Raw genomic sequence first — 19,106 nt, forward strand, 5'->3', positions numbered from 1 at the left:
CACTAACCTACAGACATAGATAAATTCTCTTTGCAGATCTCATTTTGTAAGGTACTATATCTTCTATAGATTATTAGTAAAGGCAAGACACTTAATTTATTCTTCCTGAGAATGATAAAACTCACAAATGCCTAGAATAAGTAGCTTTAGTATTAGGAAAACACCATCCAAGTAACATCCAGGAACTGACAATTTTTAATTGGCAGAATGGCATAAGGAAATATACACATTTTGGGGAAAGCATGTTTCTAGATATTTTCACTTGACTTTTTTTTTTTCTTTATAGAGAGAGGGATCTTGCTATGTTGCACAGCCTGGGCCCCACGCATGTGCAGTTGGGAGGCACTTTCGCCCATTGGGGGGACCTCTGTTGCACTGTTTTTTTTTCTCCCACACCACACAGGTGCCTCGACCTCCCCTTTCAAGCCTTCCTGCTGCTTTGGGCTGGCCCCTGTGGGCCTGAACCAAGGACGCCCAGCATCCCGAGCCCCACGCAGGCGCGATTGGGAGGCACTTTCGCCCGTGGAGGGGATCTCTGCCTGGTCTCAAATTTCTGGCCTCAAGGGATCCTCCTGCCTTGACCTCCCAAAGTGCAGGGATTGATTACAGGCATGAGACAGCATGCCCAGCCTGTTTGTAGCTTTTGATCCCATGAAACTAACTTGTTTTACTAACCCTATCTCATATGAAGAATGGACTCGAATTTCATGCTTTAAGAATCAGAGTCAATTAAGTATAAAATTCACTTTTAATAGAAAATGACATAATAGGCAATGACAAAAACCATTTATCCAAAAATATTTTATTTAAATATTTACATAAAGACAAGTTTTATAAGCAAGATGGAAATATATCCAGGGTTTGTTCTGTGGCAAACACATACTTCCATACCTTCTATGTCTATAATTTAGAAGAGATGGATTGTTAAAAGCAAGATTATGACCTCAAGTTAATATGCGATCAAAATGAAAAGTAAATGTTACATTTGATTCCTCCTAGAATATGAAGCTGAAAGATAAAGATTTTTCTCAAACAACATTGAAGCAGTATGCCTATCTGATGAAACTGTGATCAAATATGCCTTGCAAGAGGTGTTAATACATAAGGACAATGTAAGAAAAAAAAGCCCACAAGATTTATAATGAAATCACAGTAAATAGATAATTAGACTTCACTACAATTAACTTGCTTTATTACAGTAGAAATTTTAGTTATGTGAGGCTCATTTTTTTTTTTTTTTTTGAGGCGGAGTCTCGCTCTGTCGCCCAGGCTGGGGTGCAGTGGCCGGATCTCAGCTCACTGCAAGCTCCGCCTCCTGGGTTTACGCCATTCTCCTGCCTCAGCCTCCTAGGAAAACACAGCTGATACTGATACAATGTAAAAGAATTGGGAGCAAGTCACTTACACATATATGAAGTTCTAGAGAGATCTTCACAGATATCTATATAGTAAAAACGAGTGACATAGTACCATTAGTCCACTTCGCTGAATTACTGCTTCTGGTTATCAAGGGTGGGATGAGTTTCCTGACTGGCTTGATTTGGACGCAGCAAGCAGATGGTTGATGAACACTGGTAAGGACAGGGCTTTCTGTTTATGAACTCTGTTCACCCTACTAAACTACAGGTTGGGTAGTCTAATCTAGAGTTAAACACCTTCTTCTCCATTCTTGAGCTGAGACAATATATGCACAATACATTGGAACTGAGAATTTAAGCAAAGAGTTCTAAATAGTGACCAGAAGAAGAAAAAATATCTAGCAAATTCTGGAATTTTTCTACATGGGCTACTTCACCTGTTCCTGCTGCCCCATCCACTTCCTTTTTCAGAACTTTTGGGTTCACACATTTCCCCTTTTCACAATGGGTTTGTAACATTTTATTTTGTTTGTTTGTTTTTTGAGATGGAGTTTTGCTCTTGTTGCCCAAGCAGGAGTACAGTGGTGTGATCTCTGCTCACTGCAAACTCCAGCTCCCAGGTTCATGCGATTCTCCTGCCTCAGCCTCCTGAGTAGCTGGGATTACAGGCGTGCACCACCATGCCCAGTTAATTTTGTATTTTTAGGAGAGACAAGGTTTCACCATGTTGGTCAAGCTGGTCTCGAACTCCTGGTCTCTGGTGATCCACCGCCTCGGCCTCCCAAGTGCTGGGATTACAGGCGTGAGCCATCGCGCCGGCCACGACTTTCTTTATCTTGATTACAAGAGAAGGGGGCACCAGTGTGAAGCAATGTGACAAATCCAGAAAGGCCTCTCTTTTGTTTTCCTCCTGATGTTTGTGCAATGTGGCTAGAGGTGGAAGGCCATGGCCTGAGCAGCCCGCAGCGGGGGAGGTGCCCTTGGAATGTGTTGAATGTGCATTCCTTAGATGCCTGAAAGGGGTGAATGCCCCCTTATTGGCTTCTACCCATCTTCACTGGTTTGGCTGCTTTAGAAGGGGACAGGTACTACTTTTAAACACCTAGTGTGCCTCCTAGCTTTTAATCACTGATGACTTGCGGCTCGTAGGTTTTTTGGAATTAGGCTTTTAAAGCAGAGTTTTCTTTCATACTTATTTGGTTTATGTCTATTCAACTTTTGGTTTGTTTACTTATTTTTAAAGAATGAAGTCTTAGGCCGGGCATGTTGGTTCATGCCTATAATCCCGGCACTTTGAGAGGCCGAGGCGGAGGGATCACTTGAGGTCAGGAGTTAGAGACCAGTCTGGCCAGCATGGCCAAACCCCCTCTCTATTGAAAACACAAAAATTAGCTGGACGTGGTGGCACTTGCCTATAATCCCAGCGCCTGTAATCCCAGCTACTCGGGGGTCTGAAGCAGGAGAATCCCATGAACCTGGGAGCTGGAGGTTACAGTGAGCCAAGATCATGCCACTGCACTCCGGCCCAGGTGACAGAGACTCCATCTCAAAAAAACAAAAACAAAAAAAAATGAAGTCTTCAATTGGGATTCTTCTTTTTGTGGTTGAAGCCTTTCAACCATGTATGAGATAAGCCATCGTGCTTAACACTGGAGATACATAGATTGATAAAGCGAGATTCCCTCCTCGAATTTCCTGGTAGGTTCATGACTTGTTTTTTTATGAGTTTGTCATTGCTCTCAGTTTGAATGGCTTGGGGATTATTAAGAAATGCAAATAAAATTATGTTGTTTATTGACATTTACTTTTTTTAAATCCACTTGATAAAATATTTTGAATTGCCATTATTAAATGCCATAATCTGCCATGGCTCTTTTCTTTTGTCTGAAGAATAATTTAAAAACTATGAGAAGTAAAATAAATCTATTCATCCAGGCAACCAGTTATTCTTTAAAAGATTTTTAAAAACAGCAGATGAACTTCTGATCAAAACTCAGGCACACAGCTGCTTTCTCTAAGGGTGTTGCTAGTTCCTGATTCACCCTAAGCCATCTTCATGCCATATTGTACTCCTACCCCAGTTCTTCGCTCATCTATTCTGGTAATGTGCTTATGATCATTCTCTTCTGAGAATCTTCCTTGGATTCCAAGTTATATAAATGACAATACTGATTTTTCTAAGCAATACACTTAAAACTATTGTGGATTAGGCTTTATATAGACTTCTGTTTGATATTCAAATTAATGTACAATATGAACAATCATGAAAACTAATTAGTTTAGAAATAATATTGCAATATTTAAACTTTCATTAATTTGAACAGGCCTTTGCCTACCTTCTTCTAAATGATGGTAGTTATATACTAAACAGTCAGACATAAAAGAGTATTAAAAGAATATTAAAATAAAATGGAGTGATTTAATATGCACAGACATTGATTCCTTCTTTAGAAATTCCACAGCACAGAGTACATGGTTCTGTCAAAGCCCTTATCATATTGAATTATAATTACTGTTTACAGTCTATCTCTGACTAGGCAGGGAGCTTCAGGAAATCTTAACCTATTTATCTTTGGGTTCTCAGCTTTGACATAATGTCTGACACCTAGAGGATGCTCAGCAAAAATCTGTTGAATGAAAGAATAAGCGAGGAAAGAGAATGGGCTCGATTTCCTCACTCTGTCATTTATGGTGTGTGACCTCTTAGCCTGCCTGAGTCTCAGTTTCCTTGTCCATCATCTGAGTGAAATAAAGTGTAGTAAAGAGCTTCAAAAGACAGCCTGTGACTCTAAGCTATAGGGACTTGCACAAGGGCTAGATAACTTGAGTATCCCTTCATTCAATCAGAGTTGATTACTTACTATGGGTGAAACACAGCTAGACCCTTGGACACCCAGTTCCTATTCTTGGGAAGTTGACTCTCCAGCGAAATAAACAGGCCATCGCATTCGATGTGTTGATTATATTGTGTGTGACAAAGGCTGACAAAGTACAGACTCTAAGGGGCACACTGGACCATCCTTCCCACGGACACCAGCAGTCTGGGGAGGATTCTTGGAGAACCTGACATCTAAGACCCAATCTTCTTTGGGTCAGATAAATATTTCAGGCAATAGAACAGGCAGCACAAGGTCCTGGAGGGAGGGGTAAGAGCCTGATACAATGTATGTAAGGGTAGCTTCTTAAATTCCTCATGTCATAGCCTTGTTCTAGAGATCACGAAGTAATACTTTGTAATCTACAGTTCATCTGTTTCTAAATTGTACAGAAAAATATCTAATTTATTTTTTTCTTCCATCATTTAGGAAGTTTTCTTCCTGGAACTACACTTCTAAAAATTACCTAACTTACCCTTATTTATCAGTGTTATCATTTAGCACATGTTCTGTCAACAGAAATAGCAGAACTCAATCTTTGTGATGCAAAAAAAACCAACTTAATAATGTTCCCGAATATATTGCCAATTACTAAATTCGTTTTTAAAAATCTGAAACTATTTACCATTGACTATCTTCACCGCTCATTAATTACTGGTATTATATGGCTTTCTGAAGGTGAAAAGAATACTCTCCTCAGAAATATTTATATTGACAGAATTAGCTTTTTAATAAATATTTGTCACATTATATTGCTTTTTGCGGTTCATTGTCACATACTGGGCATCTCATTAGCATTTATATTTTGTCTATTTTATCTAAACACCACAATGGCATGAAGTGCATTTTCTGCTGACAAACAAAGATACTGAACTATGTATTGAAGTCAGTTATCTTAAGACCTTGACTTCTTTAACAAAAGCAGTGAAAAGAACACGGGCAAACCAGAAAATCTAAATCTGATTCTTGGCATAGCTGTGAGCTAACTCTGTGGCTGCAGGCAGGTCACTTAACGTCTATTTTATTTAATAGTTATTTTCATTATCCTATTCATTTACACTTTAAACAATGTGGAAACAGTATTTGAAGGCTCTTTGAGTGGAGATTAGTTAAAAAATAAATACTTGAAGTTTAAGTATGGGTAAATCTTAGATCTTAAATTTTTTTAAAAAGATCCAAATCTCCTTGGGTAGTATTTATGCTTCAGCACTATTTAAATTCTGTTTCACTGAATCATTGCTGACTTCATAATTATCTTCAGGTACCAATGTTTGAAATAGATTGTAGCGATATCAATAGAAGAAATTTTTAAAATTGCTTTAATGGATCCAGATATGCAGTATATTGCATGAAAATAATATAGAAAGAAGTGGGATGTTATTATAAGATCCTTAGGTTTCTTTTAGAAATTTTGATTGCAAAATATGCTTAAAAGATTGATTTCATGAATTGATGGGAACAAATGAACTACAGAATAATTCTTACAATATTCATATCATAAATCAAACAGTTTACTTTGTTCAGTTTGACCATCAAGTACTATACCCACAATTTTCTACAAAAAGAGCCTCCCTTGGAAAAATCTGTTGCCTTCCTGGTTCTTGAAAATACAGAATCGCTAATTACCTCGGAGGATGAATGTGGCTTCAGATCATACATTTATTACACAAATCATTATTTTTCCATCTCCAAATTTCCTAACGATATGAAACAGCTTATTTTAATCAAATTGGTTTTCCTCATGCTCCTTAAGTGCAAGAGACGCCCATCTGAGTCTGAAGATAATGATGCCATGAAATGGAAATCTAAGTTTTAGGCCACAGTCAGGGCAGTCTTCTACTAAAAATAAGTGGCCATTTAAATGCTACCACATCTTGTTTTGCAAATCTGTCCTCACACAGCAAATAATCATTTTTGGTGCAGAATTCAGTCATAAAATTATCCATTAGTGGTTAGTAATGGACCATAATTTTACATGTTTTTAGAAAGTGCATTTGGAAAATGAAACACTGAAAATGATGGCCATATAAGGAATATTAATATTCATATGAAATAAACTTTAGCGACACATATCCTTTTTTACTGACAACTACTGGCATAGAATATTTTCCACTTCCTTGAGGAGAAGGGCCTAGGATGCCTCATCCAATGGTAGAGATAAATCTTAAGAAATTCTACAACTTATAGAATATATTACTATTTTGCTTTGCAGTATGCTAGCTTTAGTGGAAAAATGAGAAGAATTAATAGCTGTGAGTTTTAAGATACATAAGATAAATCAGACAGCAGTTTTGGAACATTAAATATATTACAGGCAAACAATATTAACCTGTGTCTAAATCAAATGTAAATGCTTACAGCAAATTTCCACCCTTCATTATTAACGTATAACCCAAAAGAGATGAATTTCAAGCAAACGTCAAGAGAGAATTACACTTGTAATTGTACTTTCAACATAAGGTTATATACATTTCCAATTTGATGCCAGTAATGCCAGATGAACTGTGTTCAGTTTCCAACATGGTCAAAACCGATAAAGATGCTTTTGCTGAAAATCAAATTAACTGAAATCATCTAATTATAAAGGAAGAAAGTAAATTCCACCCCATTTATTTAATGTTTGTAAAGAAATTTGTTTTTTTAAAAAATAAAGAAAAATATGTATGTGATCAACTCAGATGAGATGAAACTGTAACTTGATTTGCACAAAGTAATGAATAATAATGATGATTCGGAGCTAATATTTGTGGAGCACTCCTATGAGTCAGGCCCTGTACTATTACATTTATAATTTCTTTTACCCTCGCCAAGAAACTTTGAGGTTGATGCTCCTTTGCAGATGAAGCATCTGAAGTTCAGAGAAATTAAAGAACTTGTTTAATTCCATACATCCAACAAGTGATCCAAACCTGACAGTCTGACACTCGAGCACACTCAGTCTGTATTTGTTGATTTTTTCTCTCCCCAGAGCAGGAAAATGAGAGACTCATTGAAGGTTATTGCTAGGTTCAAGTGCTAATTACTAAACACAGACCCTGCAGCCCTAAACCATAATTTGAACTAGCCAGCTGTTCAAATTCAGGACTCCATGAGGGTGGGCTGGGGAGTACTTCAGCACAGGATTCAATGGTCCTATAGCCCAAGGCTGCTCTAGGAACTTTGCTAGAACTTATGGGGAGAATGGTTAGATTTCTCTCACTGCTGTAAAATATCTCAGCCATATTATTTATTTATTTATTTATTTTTGAGACAGAGGCATGCTGTGTTGGCTAGGCTGCAGTGCAGTGGTGTGATCTTGGCTCACTACAGCACCTGCTTCCTGGGCTCAAGCCATCTTCCCACCTCAGCCTCCAGAGTAGCTAGGACCACAGGTGTGTGCCACCACACCCAGATAATTTTTTGTATTTTTGGAATAGACTTACTAATGGTAAGAACCTTAGAGATCATCTGGCCCATTCTCCAGATGACCAAACTGAGGCCCAGATTCCTTATTTATGTATTTATTTTATTTTTGAGACAGAGTTTTGTTCTGTTGCCCAGGCTGGAGTACAGTGGCACAATCTTGGCTCATTGCAACCTCTGCCTCTCAGAGGCAATTCAATTCAAGCAATTCTCCTGCCTCAGCCTCCCAAGTAGGTGAGACTATAGGCATGCACCATCACACCTAGCTAGTTTTTTATTTTTAGTAGAGACAGGATTTCACTATGTTGCCCATGCTGGTCTTGAACTCCTGACATCAAGCTATCCATAAGCCTTAGCCTCCCAAAGTGCTGGGATTACAGGTGGGAGCCACCACATTCTTAGCTCAGCCATAGTTCTAATGCAGCCCCAACCCAGCAAAGGGAAACAAAACTGCACAGCATAAAAACAGTATGATGGCAGAGAAGGTATCTGAATTCAGACGAAGCCTTAGTTCCCTCATGCATAAAACACAAGTCTTATAAACTTTTTTGCTTCTCTTTCGGTTATTATAGAGTAGAAATAAGCAACAAGAATGACAGTGTCTGTAGACAGCCAAGGTTGACATAAAATTGGCACTACTGTGAAATTAAGGTTGAAGCAATTAATTGTTAGACACAAGAAAGGAGCCCCGAATTTGATGCCAAGGATAGAAGATCCACATGTCTAGATCGTCTTAGCCAGGAAAAAGTAAGTAAATAAATACATAAATAAGTTATTGCTTCAGCTTTACTTTTTCCTTGGTCTGTCTCTAGGGGTATGCATCATTAGAACTCCAAAAACAGGTAATTACATTATGCAACCAGGAGAGTTCCTGGATCTTATAAACATCAGTTTTATGTGAGCCACTCCAGGATGTACAAACACTTTCAAGAGAGATTTTTAATAAGTGAATCTGCAAAACAAGATGAAGTTTGAGTGAAAAGAAACGCAGTATAACACAAAAAGCGCCAGCCTACAATTAAGAAGTCTGGCCAGAAGTAGTTCCACAACTTTCTCTTATTCCAGAAGTATTCATCACTGAGAGTTCACCCTATATCAATCATTGTTGATACTAAGCCAATCAGAAAGACATAGTTTTCTACTTTTTGGAAATTCACAGACTACTACAAAGGCAGACATTATACAAACAATTTCACAAAACTATGTTAGTTATCAATGAGTTTGAACTTCAGTTTTGTTAATTATTAGATGAGGATACTGGAGTAAATGACTGACAAATTCCCTCCACTTCGATTGCACATGACCTTTTTAAAGTGTAAATCTAGAGAAAAGTCGGAATAGGAAAAGATACAGTGTCAGTTAAGAAATAAGAGAGTGACATGCAACAATCATTATTAATTACATTTTAATGTGAATATAAAGGTTAGCAGATCTTAAAGAATATTACGCAATTTTGCCAGAAATAAAAGTAATTCAAAACTTTTTTGACAGAAGTACCAAAATAAGCAAAAACTTTCATGTCCATCTTTATTGTATCACAATAGCTTACACTTATTGCCTTCCCTGGACCAAACACTTCATAACATAATTTAAATTATGTTATATCATTTAATCCTTTAGGAGCTCTATGCTGTGTTATTGTTATCTTAGTTATAGGTAAAACAAGTGAGGTTTATACAGACAGAGATAGCTGTGTAGCTACAAAATGACACAGCTACATCTGAGCTCTGATTGTCTCATTCCAAAGCCTGCGCTTACGGACTCTTGCCTTCCACTACACACCACTGCTCACGTGCTACGTTGGTGCATGGAGCCCCACCGTGAGTGAAATATAGAGTAGTGGTGTACATGTAGGGACCGGGAAATGGTGGACTCAGGAGATGAAGGGATAGCCTGATAGGAGTTTATGTTGGCGTACTGGAAGCAGCTTATAAAGTTCCTTAACTCCCCTGCAGGGGAATTTAAACTTTATTAGTAGGCAAGATTACAAAATCTTTACAAAATACATACTACGCTTTGAATAGAGGAATAAAGAGAGAGAGGAAAGAGCTTAAGAAGGCTGAAGAAAGCCAGAGGCTCAAATGAGGGTCAAAGGGAAGTATTGTGGTGCAACTCTGTAAAAAATGTAACTTAGTATGTGGGACAATTTTTAAAAATCCAATTACTTAAAATATCCACAGAAACAAGAAAACACCTATGTCACTCTCAAATGTGTCATTAAACAACTGCAAAATAATATATTTTGTATTATTTATAATAAAGCACGGATACCACCATTTACTCATGCATTTATTCATTTGAAAATTCTTGACTTGCAAAAAAAAAAAAAAAAAAACAGAAAATTCTTGACTTGCTATATGCTAATAATTAAGTCAAATTTTAAACTGAAAAGATTATAGAATCATATAATCACAGAACATTCTTGTGTGACAAAGAATCATGTCCAAGAGCAAAAGAGTTAAATCAATTTGTCAGTGACTGGAAAACGAATGGAATTCTTAGCCTCAACCAGAATTAGGTCTCACAAACTGTCTCTCACATGTCTTCTTCACTTTAGTGAAAATTGCAGGGAAGAAACAAACATTTTCTGATAACTATAAGCACTTCAGCTAGGTATTTTAAGTTCTAGTTTAATTCTGGGACCATATGATCCTATAACAGAGGAGGAACTTAAGTCTCAAAACTTTGATTTGATGGCAGGACTTGGGTTCCTGCCTTGACTTGTGACTATGCAACTTTGAAAACAACCTCCTTGTTTTTTGTTTTGTTTTTGTTTTTTTTTTTTGAGACAGAGTTTCTCTCTTGTTGCCCAGTCTGGAGTGCAATGGTGCGATCTCGGCTCACTGCAACCCCCATCTCCAGGGTTCAAGAGATTCTCCTGTCTCAGCCTCCTGAGTAGCTGGGATTATAGGTGCGTGCCACTAAGCTTGGCTAATTTTTGTTTTTTTTTTAGTAGAGGTGAGGTTTCACCATATTGGCCACGCTGTTCTCCAGCTCCTGACCTCAGGTAATCTGCCTGCCTTGGCCTCCCAAAGTGCTGGGATTATAGGTGTGAGCCACCGCGCCCGGCCAAAAATAACCTCTTAATATTTAAGTGCTGATATCCCTCCATGTAAAACAAAAGAAATGGTGCCAAACTTACATAACAATTCCCTCATTAAATTAAAAAAAGAATTCATTATGTGTGAATACGTGGCCAAGCACATGTGTGTGCGGTGTGACTTTGGGTGACACTATGAAAGTTTCCAGGTTTGTTATTCTCTGCTCAGGGCTCAGGCTGCAAAACTAGGAAGGAATTGGTGCAGTGGGCCGGACGGGGGGTGGTGGTTGATGAACGTAGGGAGAAGACCTGGCTGGAGAGCTGGGCACCGGTGAGGGTCTGAGCAAAACAGGAAATGCGGAGAGCCACTGAGCTGAGGATGGTTAGGATGGTCAGGAAGGAAGACATCAGGATAGGGGAAAGGGTTAGATGGTGATGTGCAGGAACACAGCCAGGGAGCTGTTATCACAGATCTCTAGGCGCCATATAAAACATTCACTTGACTCTAGGGCAAACACACAGCACAAGTAATGTGTATAAGATTTGTCTTCTTATAGCAACAGATGTTTAAAAAGCTAACAAAGATTTGAAAGGAACTGATAGCAACAGATCACGTGAAAAACAAATGATGCTTTCTATGAATTGAAGAGTGAAATTCCTTTAATCAGAATGTTCATTTCTTAGCATACTTTCCCTCCAGAACTTGCACCAAAAAATACTCTGTGGTAACTAATGCAAAAACCACTTAGAATATCACAGAAACCAATCAGAAATATGGCTTAGACACTGTAACAAATTTTTAATCCTCTAAAGTTTATGCTAATGTTATAAACTGGCTTTTGTTTATGAAATGTCATTTGCTAAACCATTTTGTTTAATCATATAAAGTAAACATAGCCTAATACAAATTTTATATGATTCTGGCATTTAGAAAAAGGGCTTTATTTGATTTTCTATTAATTTAATATAAATTATATTAATTTTGTATTTTTTCCCGTGATATTTCATACGTAAATTTTATTCTAGTTAGTTTCTATTCCTTTACTTAATGTGAGTGGAAATATATGGAGAAATAGGCGTAAGACACTTCATTATGGAAAATGCTATCTAAATAAAGTTGCCAAATAAAAATAGAAGATGTATAGTCAAAATTGAATTTCAGATAAGCAGTAAAAACAACAAGACATATTGGACATACTAATATTTTAAAAGTATTTATTGTCTAGCTAAAATTCAGACTTAGCTGCATGTCCCATATTTTTATTTTGCTAAAACTGGCAGTCCTATATCTAAAGTCCATGTTTGGAAATGAAACTCTAAGCAAGGAAATAAGGTCTATCTTCCCTGCTCCCGAAATTATCCATCAAATGTGAAAAGATCTGCTCTGAACGTCATAGCACTCTCATAGCCATTAGTAAAATAATCAACGGTTGAAATGGACGAACTCATGATCCCAGTTCCACAAATCTCTGACAACACCATAAACAGAATAGATGTCAAGCTTAGATCAAAGTGGATGAAGATGCTATTTTCAGCCAGGCACGTTGCCTCACGCCTGTAATCCCAGCACTTTGGAAGGCCGAGGCAGGCAGACCACCTGAGGTCAGGAGTTTGAGACAAGCCTGGCCAACATGGCGAAACCCCATCTCTCCTAAAAATAACAAAGTAACTGGGTGTGGTGGTGTACACCTGTAGTCCCAGCTACACAGGAGGCCGAGGCAGGAGAATCACTTGAACCTGGGAGACGGAGGTTGCAGGGAGCCGAGATCAGACCACTGCACTCCAGCCTGGGCGACAGAGTGAGACTCCATCTCAAAAAAAAAAAAAAAAAAAAAAAAAAAGAAAAAAGAAAAAAAGATGCTATTTCCTGGAGAGTATTGAGGACCTCATATGTCCTTTCTGCAGATTTGTAGGCCAGGAACAGAGGAGTAATAAAAGTGCATTATACCAGTGAACTTCAGACATCTGTGTTGCTTCCTTCCTGGAAGTTATCCTGCTTTGGAAAACCATCCAACACCCTGCCATAGTACTCTATCCAGCCTAGGGAAAGAAGGAAGACCCACGCTCAAAACCTCTCAAACTCATAACCCAGTTCGAACATCTCCTGGTCACTATCTAAAGTGAAAATTGGTTACAATGAAATTATTGCATATGCTTTCACTGGACCAGCATGGCACACTGAACTTAGTTTGTACAAAGTGAAAGTTAAAATCAAACATAAAACATAGACCCATTTTCCTGTGAGAAATGTTTAATGTGATCAGTCTTATCAAACAGGTATGGAAGTGCATACCTAGCTCATATGGAAATAATTGGCTTTATTTTAAAAAAAATTAGGAAGAAATTACAGGAGTGATCCCCTGACCAAGACGATGACCGAGCCTGACAAACTATTAGTATATTAATTACAGTGCAGCCAGTACCCTCCAGTTTCATGTGAACTAAAATCTACATTTCTCTAGCTGTTCTCATTAATTGATTTAATTAAAAAATTAATTTCTATATCAAACATAATGTTATTTTGGCGCTTGGCTAGATATGAAAAAAAATTTACATGCAGACATGAAAATAGTCATTATGTAAAGAGTTGAGGAGAGAAAATATAAACAGGATCTAGGCACACAGAACAGAGGCGGATAGACAGTGAGGGAAAGAAAGACAAAGGGAGGTATTAAAAGATTGAGAGAGACAGCTTTTTCTTAGGGAATGAACAATTAAAGAATTCTTTGCCACTTCTTCTCTGGAAGTCTACTTATCAAACTTCCTGCAGATAGTCTAAATGGCTTAATTTTCTATTTACGAGAATACTGATGCGCTTTTTTCTACATCACATGTTTTTATTTTCTCAACTGTCTGGAAAAGTACAACAGGAAGGGATTACGACCCCTATTCTACAGATAGAAAAACGGAGACACTTAAGCAATTTATCATTTCACTTTATTTGCATATACACAGTAGTGACAAGATTGTTCATGTTTGCAAAATAAGCATGATACAAAAAAGAAAAGAATTAACTTCAGATGAATGAAGAGGGACTGTCATTTCAGAAGGAAAAGGTGAGACTTATTATTTGCCATGACCTGACAATGGAAAGAATCGCTGAAATGTGGCCTATTCAAACCAGCAAATCCAGGCAGCAGTGCCATGACGTTTTGAAGATAAGAGGACAGTCAGAAAAAAAAAAAAAAAAAAAAAAAAACAACAACAAAAAAACACCTCCCAACATTTCTTGTGACTGGCTCTGCCTTTATAAATTCTGTAGCACTGAGTATGCGGAATCTTTAATAAAGCAAACAATACACTGCATCGGTTAATATGCCTAATGATAATAATTACCTTTTATTCAACTCCTATTACCTACTAGGCATCATGGTTGCTAGAGGTCACGTGCATATAATCTTTTAATTCTCTCAAAAATCTTGCAACATTGGTGTTACAATTTTCACATTACAGATAAAGATCACAAAGCACTGACGAAAAGGTCAGCTTTTATCGTTGGTGTTGACTCAGACTCACTATAAACTCGGGGATCCTGACTCCAGGGTGGAGTTTGATCACTATATTACTGGAGAACAAGGGATAGTCAGTCATTGTGCTCTCAGTTAAATGTGCAATGTAAGACCAAGCTATTTTGAAGGAAGGGTAGCTTTTCCTTCGCCTCTGAAATAATATCACAGAATGGATTCTTACTGAAATGGGTGCCCATGCAGAGGTAAAATCTGAATAGTAGTGAAGACTTTTTCAACCACACCCACCTCCCGCCTCACACTCCCCTCCCACTCATGCCCAGTTGAGGGTCACTGTTCTAAAAGGTCTTAAAACCCAGAGCAGGGAGGAAAACAGTAAGTGAGGGTCAAGTGATTTTTAATCATCAGAAGTGGGGGAAGGAAAAACAGTCTTCTCTGGGCCCCTATATTATGTAAGAAACTGTGTTATTTAGATGCTTTCCAAATATTAGTCAGTTAATCTCAAGTAGTCTGTGACCTACAGTTTATTGTTCTCCCATGTTTTGAAATACTTAGAATTTTTAAACTGAAATAATCTGAAGTTAAAAGACTGAGTGATATTGTACAACTTTTTTTTAATCCTCAAATAAACATATTACCACACTAACCTAATATATCCCCAGTTAGAAGCAAATACATTTGCTGTTTTAGATAGGTTAGGTTTGGTAACCATATGCTGTTCTATATTTTAAAAACTCAGAAACAGAAAACACGTCCTTGAACTATTATTGTGTGGATCTCCAAATTGTAACACTGGTCTAGAAAGGGTCTCTGAAAGCACAAGAAGGGCTGGCCAGTTGGACTAGGGAAGCTGCACATTCATTTTCAATAAAACAGAGAAAAATCTTACTTACAAATTTTTACTGTGGATACTTACTGCTTTCAAGTTTCTAATTCTCCATCACAGGAGACATTATAACAAAATAGTTAAAATCAAATCTTTTGGAGTAAGATACAGCTGCTTCAATCCTGAGATTTACCTTTTATGTGGCTGTAAGGAATTTATATGTATACCTCCCTGACCATGGTTTTCTCACTTTTATAAGAAGACTAATACTATTGCAGTAGAAGCCATCCTACTTGATGTCTTTGGAATTGGTAGTTGATAGATTAAAAACGTTACAGTTGACTCTTGAACAACACAGATTGGAATTGTACAGGTTCACTTCCATGTGAATTTTATTCAATAAAACTTACACCGAGTGTGCCTGCCCCTCATGCCTCTGCTTTCACCTCTTCCACCCCTGAGGCGGCAAGACCAATTCCTCCTCTTCCTCCTCCTCTTTGGCTCACTCAACTTGAAGGCAATTAAGATAAAGGCTTTTATGATTATCCACTTTTACTGAATGAGCAGTGGAATATTTTCTCATACAATTTTCTTAATAACATTTTCTCTTCTCAAGTAAACTTTTGTATTTATTTATTTATTTATTTATTTTGAGACAGAGTTTAGCTCTTGTTGCCCAGGCTGGAGTGCAGTGGCGCAATCTCGGCTCACTGCAACCTCCACCTCCCGGGTTCAGGCAATACTCCTGCCTCAGCCTCCCAAGTAGCTGGGATTACAGGCATGTGCCACCACACCCAGTTAATTTTGTATTTTTAGTAGAGACAGGGTATCTCCATGTTGGTCAGGCTGGTCTTGAACTCCCAACCTCAGGAGATCTGCCCGCCTCGGCCTCCCAAAGTGCCGAGATTACAGGCATGAGCCACTGCACCCAGACTCAAGTATACTTTATAGTAAGAAAATAGTATATGACGAATATACAAAATATATGTTAATTAACTGTTTATGTTATCAGTAAGACTTCTGGTTAACAGTACGCTATCAGTACTTAAGCTTTTGAGGAGTCAAAAGTTATACCCAAATTTTCAACTACATCGGGGTGTGAGGATCCCTAACCCCTGTAATGTTCACGGATCAACTGTAATTAAAAAGGGAAACATAAAGATACATTAAAACAAAAATGTTATTTTAAAAACACATAAAAGTACCATTTTCTAATTTTCCCAACGTTTTCACGTGAGGCAAGTTCTCTCATTTAGCACGAAAGTGATGACTATCTTTTTTATGTTTCATAAACCACACTCATAAGGCATCACTTTAATAAGCCCAGGTATTCATTAATAAAAAGTCAATGTACTTATATTGTAAAACTGAGAGATGACTCAATCTGTTTTATTTATTTTTTTTTTTAGAGATGGGATCTCCCTCCATCACCCAGGTTGGAGATGACACCTCACAACACCCTCAAATTCTTGGACACAAACAATCCTGTTGCCTCCGTCTCCTGAGTAGCTGAGACTACAGGCTCATGCCCCATGCCTGGCTTCAATCTACATTTTTATGATATATCCAGTAATTTAGAGTTAAATGTTCAAACTTAAAATCGCAGTGATTTTATCTACCCAATTTAATTTAGTCCTTCCAAAGAATTAAGCTGCTTTTTTTCTTTGTCAACATTGTTCCACAGGTTTATCTAAGTAATTAAATTATAAATGTATTATTAATTACATATAAATCATATATTGTGCGATACATAAAATTTTTACATATATAACATGTATAAATTTTATAATTTAAAATATATGTGGATTGATAGATTTACAATACCTGTAAATGAAGACTTTTGATTCTATCACAGTTTACACTGAATTAAATTCAGGCACCTCAAAAAGTATTAAACAGTAACCTCATCCAGTTATTATTAACTTTTTGAGGAAATTATGTACTCCCTTGAAAAATCTGACAGAGCCTGGGTTTTTCTTAGAAATATGAGCACGTTGGGCAGGGCGCGGTGGCTCACGCCTGTTAATACCAGCACTTTGGGACGCTGAGGTGGGTGGATCACAAGGCCAGGAGTTCAAGACAAGCCTAACCAACATGGTGAAACCCCTTCTCTACTAAAAATACAAAAATGAGCTGGGCATGGTGGCACACACCTGTAATTCCAGCTACTCAGAAGGCTGAGGCAGGAGAATCGCTTGAACCCGGGAGGTGGAGGTTGCAGTGAGCCGAAATTGCACCATTGCACTCCAGCCTGGGCAATAGAGCAACACTCCATCTCAAAAAAAAAAAAAAAAAAAAAAAAGCACATTCACATACATTTAAACCATTAATATAAATATTTCAAAGGTTCTAAAGACTCAACAAATTCATCCCATGGCTCCTATGGACCTACTATCCTGAATTAAGAACTTTTTTTGCCAATATGAGAAGGAATGTCATTACTTTCTGATTAGTTTTCGGTTGAATTGAATGCTACATAAAGAGCTGTAAATCTCTGTAGTGTTTACTCTTTTACTCATTGGCTTCTTTATTTTGAACAAAGTTTTAAAAATTCCTCAAAACTAAATTTAGACTCAGTTGAAAAAAAAAAAACAACAGACAAATGTAAAAGATAACGTAAAACAAAAAAAGCAAAACAAATGCATTCCAAATCAATCTGCATTTCCTAAGTGCATCTTAATTCAACTACAGTAGTTTTCCTAACCATTAGCCACTTTGCAGATTATCTGATGTTCTTAACAGATATCCCAGCTGCTAAATGCTAAATGCAAGTGAGTTACTCTCTAGAACTGCACAGCCTGCTACTTTAGCTACAAACCACATGTAGCTATTTAAATTTGAGTCAACTAAAATTAACTAAAATTTAAAATTCATTTTTTCAGTCACACTAGACATACTTTAAGTGCTCAATAGCTTCACGTGGCCAGTGGCTATTGTTCTGGACAGTGCAGAGAGAACCGTTCCATCACCATCAAGATTTCTGGAACGCCCAGTTGAATATGTCTGCTCCCACCAAGTGGTTTATATGCCTCCCTGGAGTCCATTATATTTGCTCCCAAACCAGTTTATGTCAGTTTTGCATATATTGAATTACATAATTTAATTAAATATCACATAAATTGAAAGAGAATTGTGAAAAAATTGAGAAATGCTCTACCTCTAAGTTGAATATTTAGGGAAGATTTAATAAAATTTAGTCACTTAAAAAAAACTCATCATACTATAAAATAACATGAGGGAAAGACAATTTCAGAAGCTTAGAAAAAAAAAAAAAAACAGGAGAAAGTAGAATTCTGCTCTTAAATTTCTTTGTATTGGATTTGAACTTAAAGGTGTTCATAACACAACCAAAAATTAGAAATCATATATGATGCATTATAGGATTTATTGAAAGGAAGGATGACTATAATCTGTAACCAACAACCTAAACCAAAAAATAAAAATGTTCTTGGTTTACATAAAATTATTGGCAAATAAATATATAATCAAGTGTTTAAAATTTAAATAAAATGTAGGTGGTGTGTATGTATTTGTTTTTAAGATCAATTTATTTTAAAATCTGAGTGTATTAACTGATTGACTATTGATCCCAATTATATATATCAAATAAGAGAGCTTCTACAACAGACAACAATATTGACAATACATGTTTTTTGCTACTGGAAACTTTGTGTTTTTTCATAAGCGATTTTGTCGTTTCTCTTTTACACATTTAGATTCACTGGATTAAATTGTATTGAAAATTCATGGACAGGAACCTGATCTAATTCCAGATTTATGTATAATTGGTCTTTTAATTAGAACACAATAAAATATAATTAACAATACCAATGTTTCTTTACTTTTGAATTCTACTCAGTTGCCTGACTTTATATGGAGATGAGACTGCTTGAACTTAGTGTTCATTCTATTTAACATTTTGTTTTTTTCTGACTTGAAAATGCTATATATTTATCCATCTATAGCATTAATTACCTGAGCATAAGAATGGTAAGAATTTCATTTTTTGTACATTGAGGTTTACATGCAAATACAAACCTACAATTACATATTCCTACTAAGAATATTACAATTACTACTACTACTACACTTCTTTTATTTAAATGACATCAAAATAATATTGCAGTTGCTAATTAT

At 36.9% G+C, this 19,106-nt stretch overlaps 1 protein-coding gene across 13 annotated transcripts in view; it reads right to left on the reverse strand.

Annotated features, from left to right (window-relative positions):
* LOC114676844 (uncharacterized) overlaps positions 1-19,106 on the reverse strand; it is a 451,137-nt gene that overhangs the window by 73,981 nt on the left and 358,050 nt on the right. The gene's annotated exons all lie outside the window — the stretch shown is intronic.

This window comes from Macaca mulatta, chromosome 3 (genome assembly GCF_049350105.2).
Source record: "Macaca mulatta isolate MMU2019108-1 chromosome 3, T2T-MMU8v2.0, whole genome shotgun sequence".
Lineage (NCBI taxonomy): Eukaryota > Metazoa > Chordata > Mammalia > Primates > Cercopithecidae > Macaca > Macaca mulatta.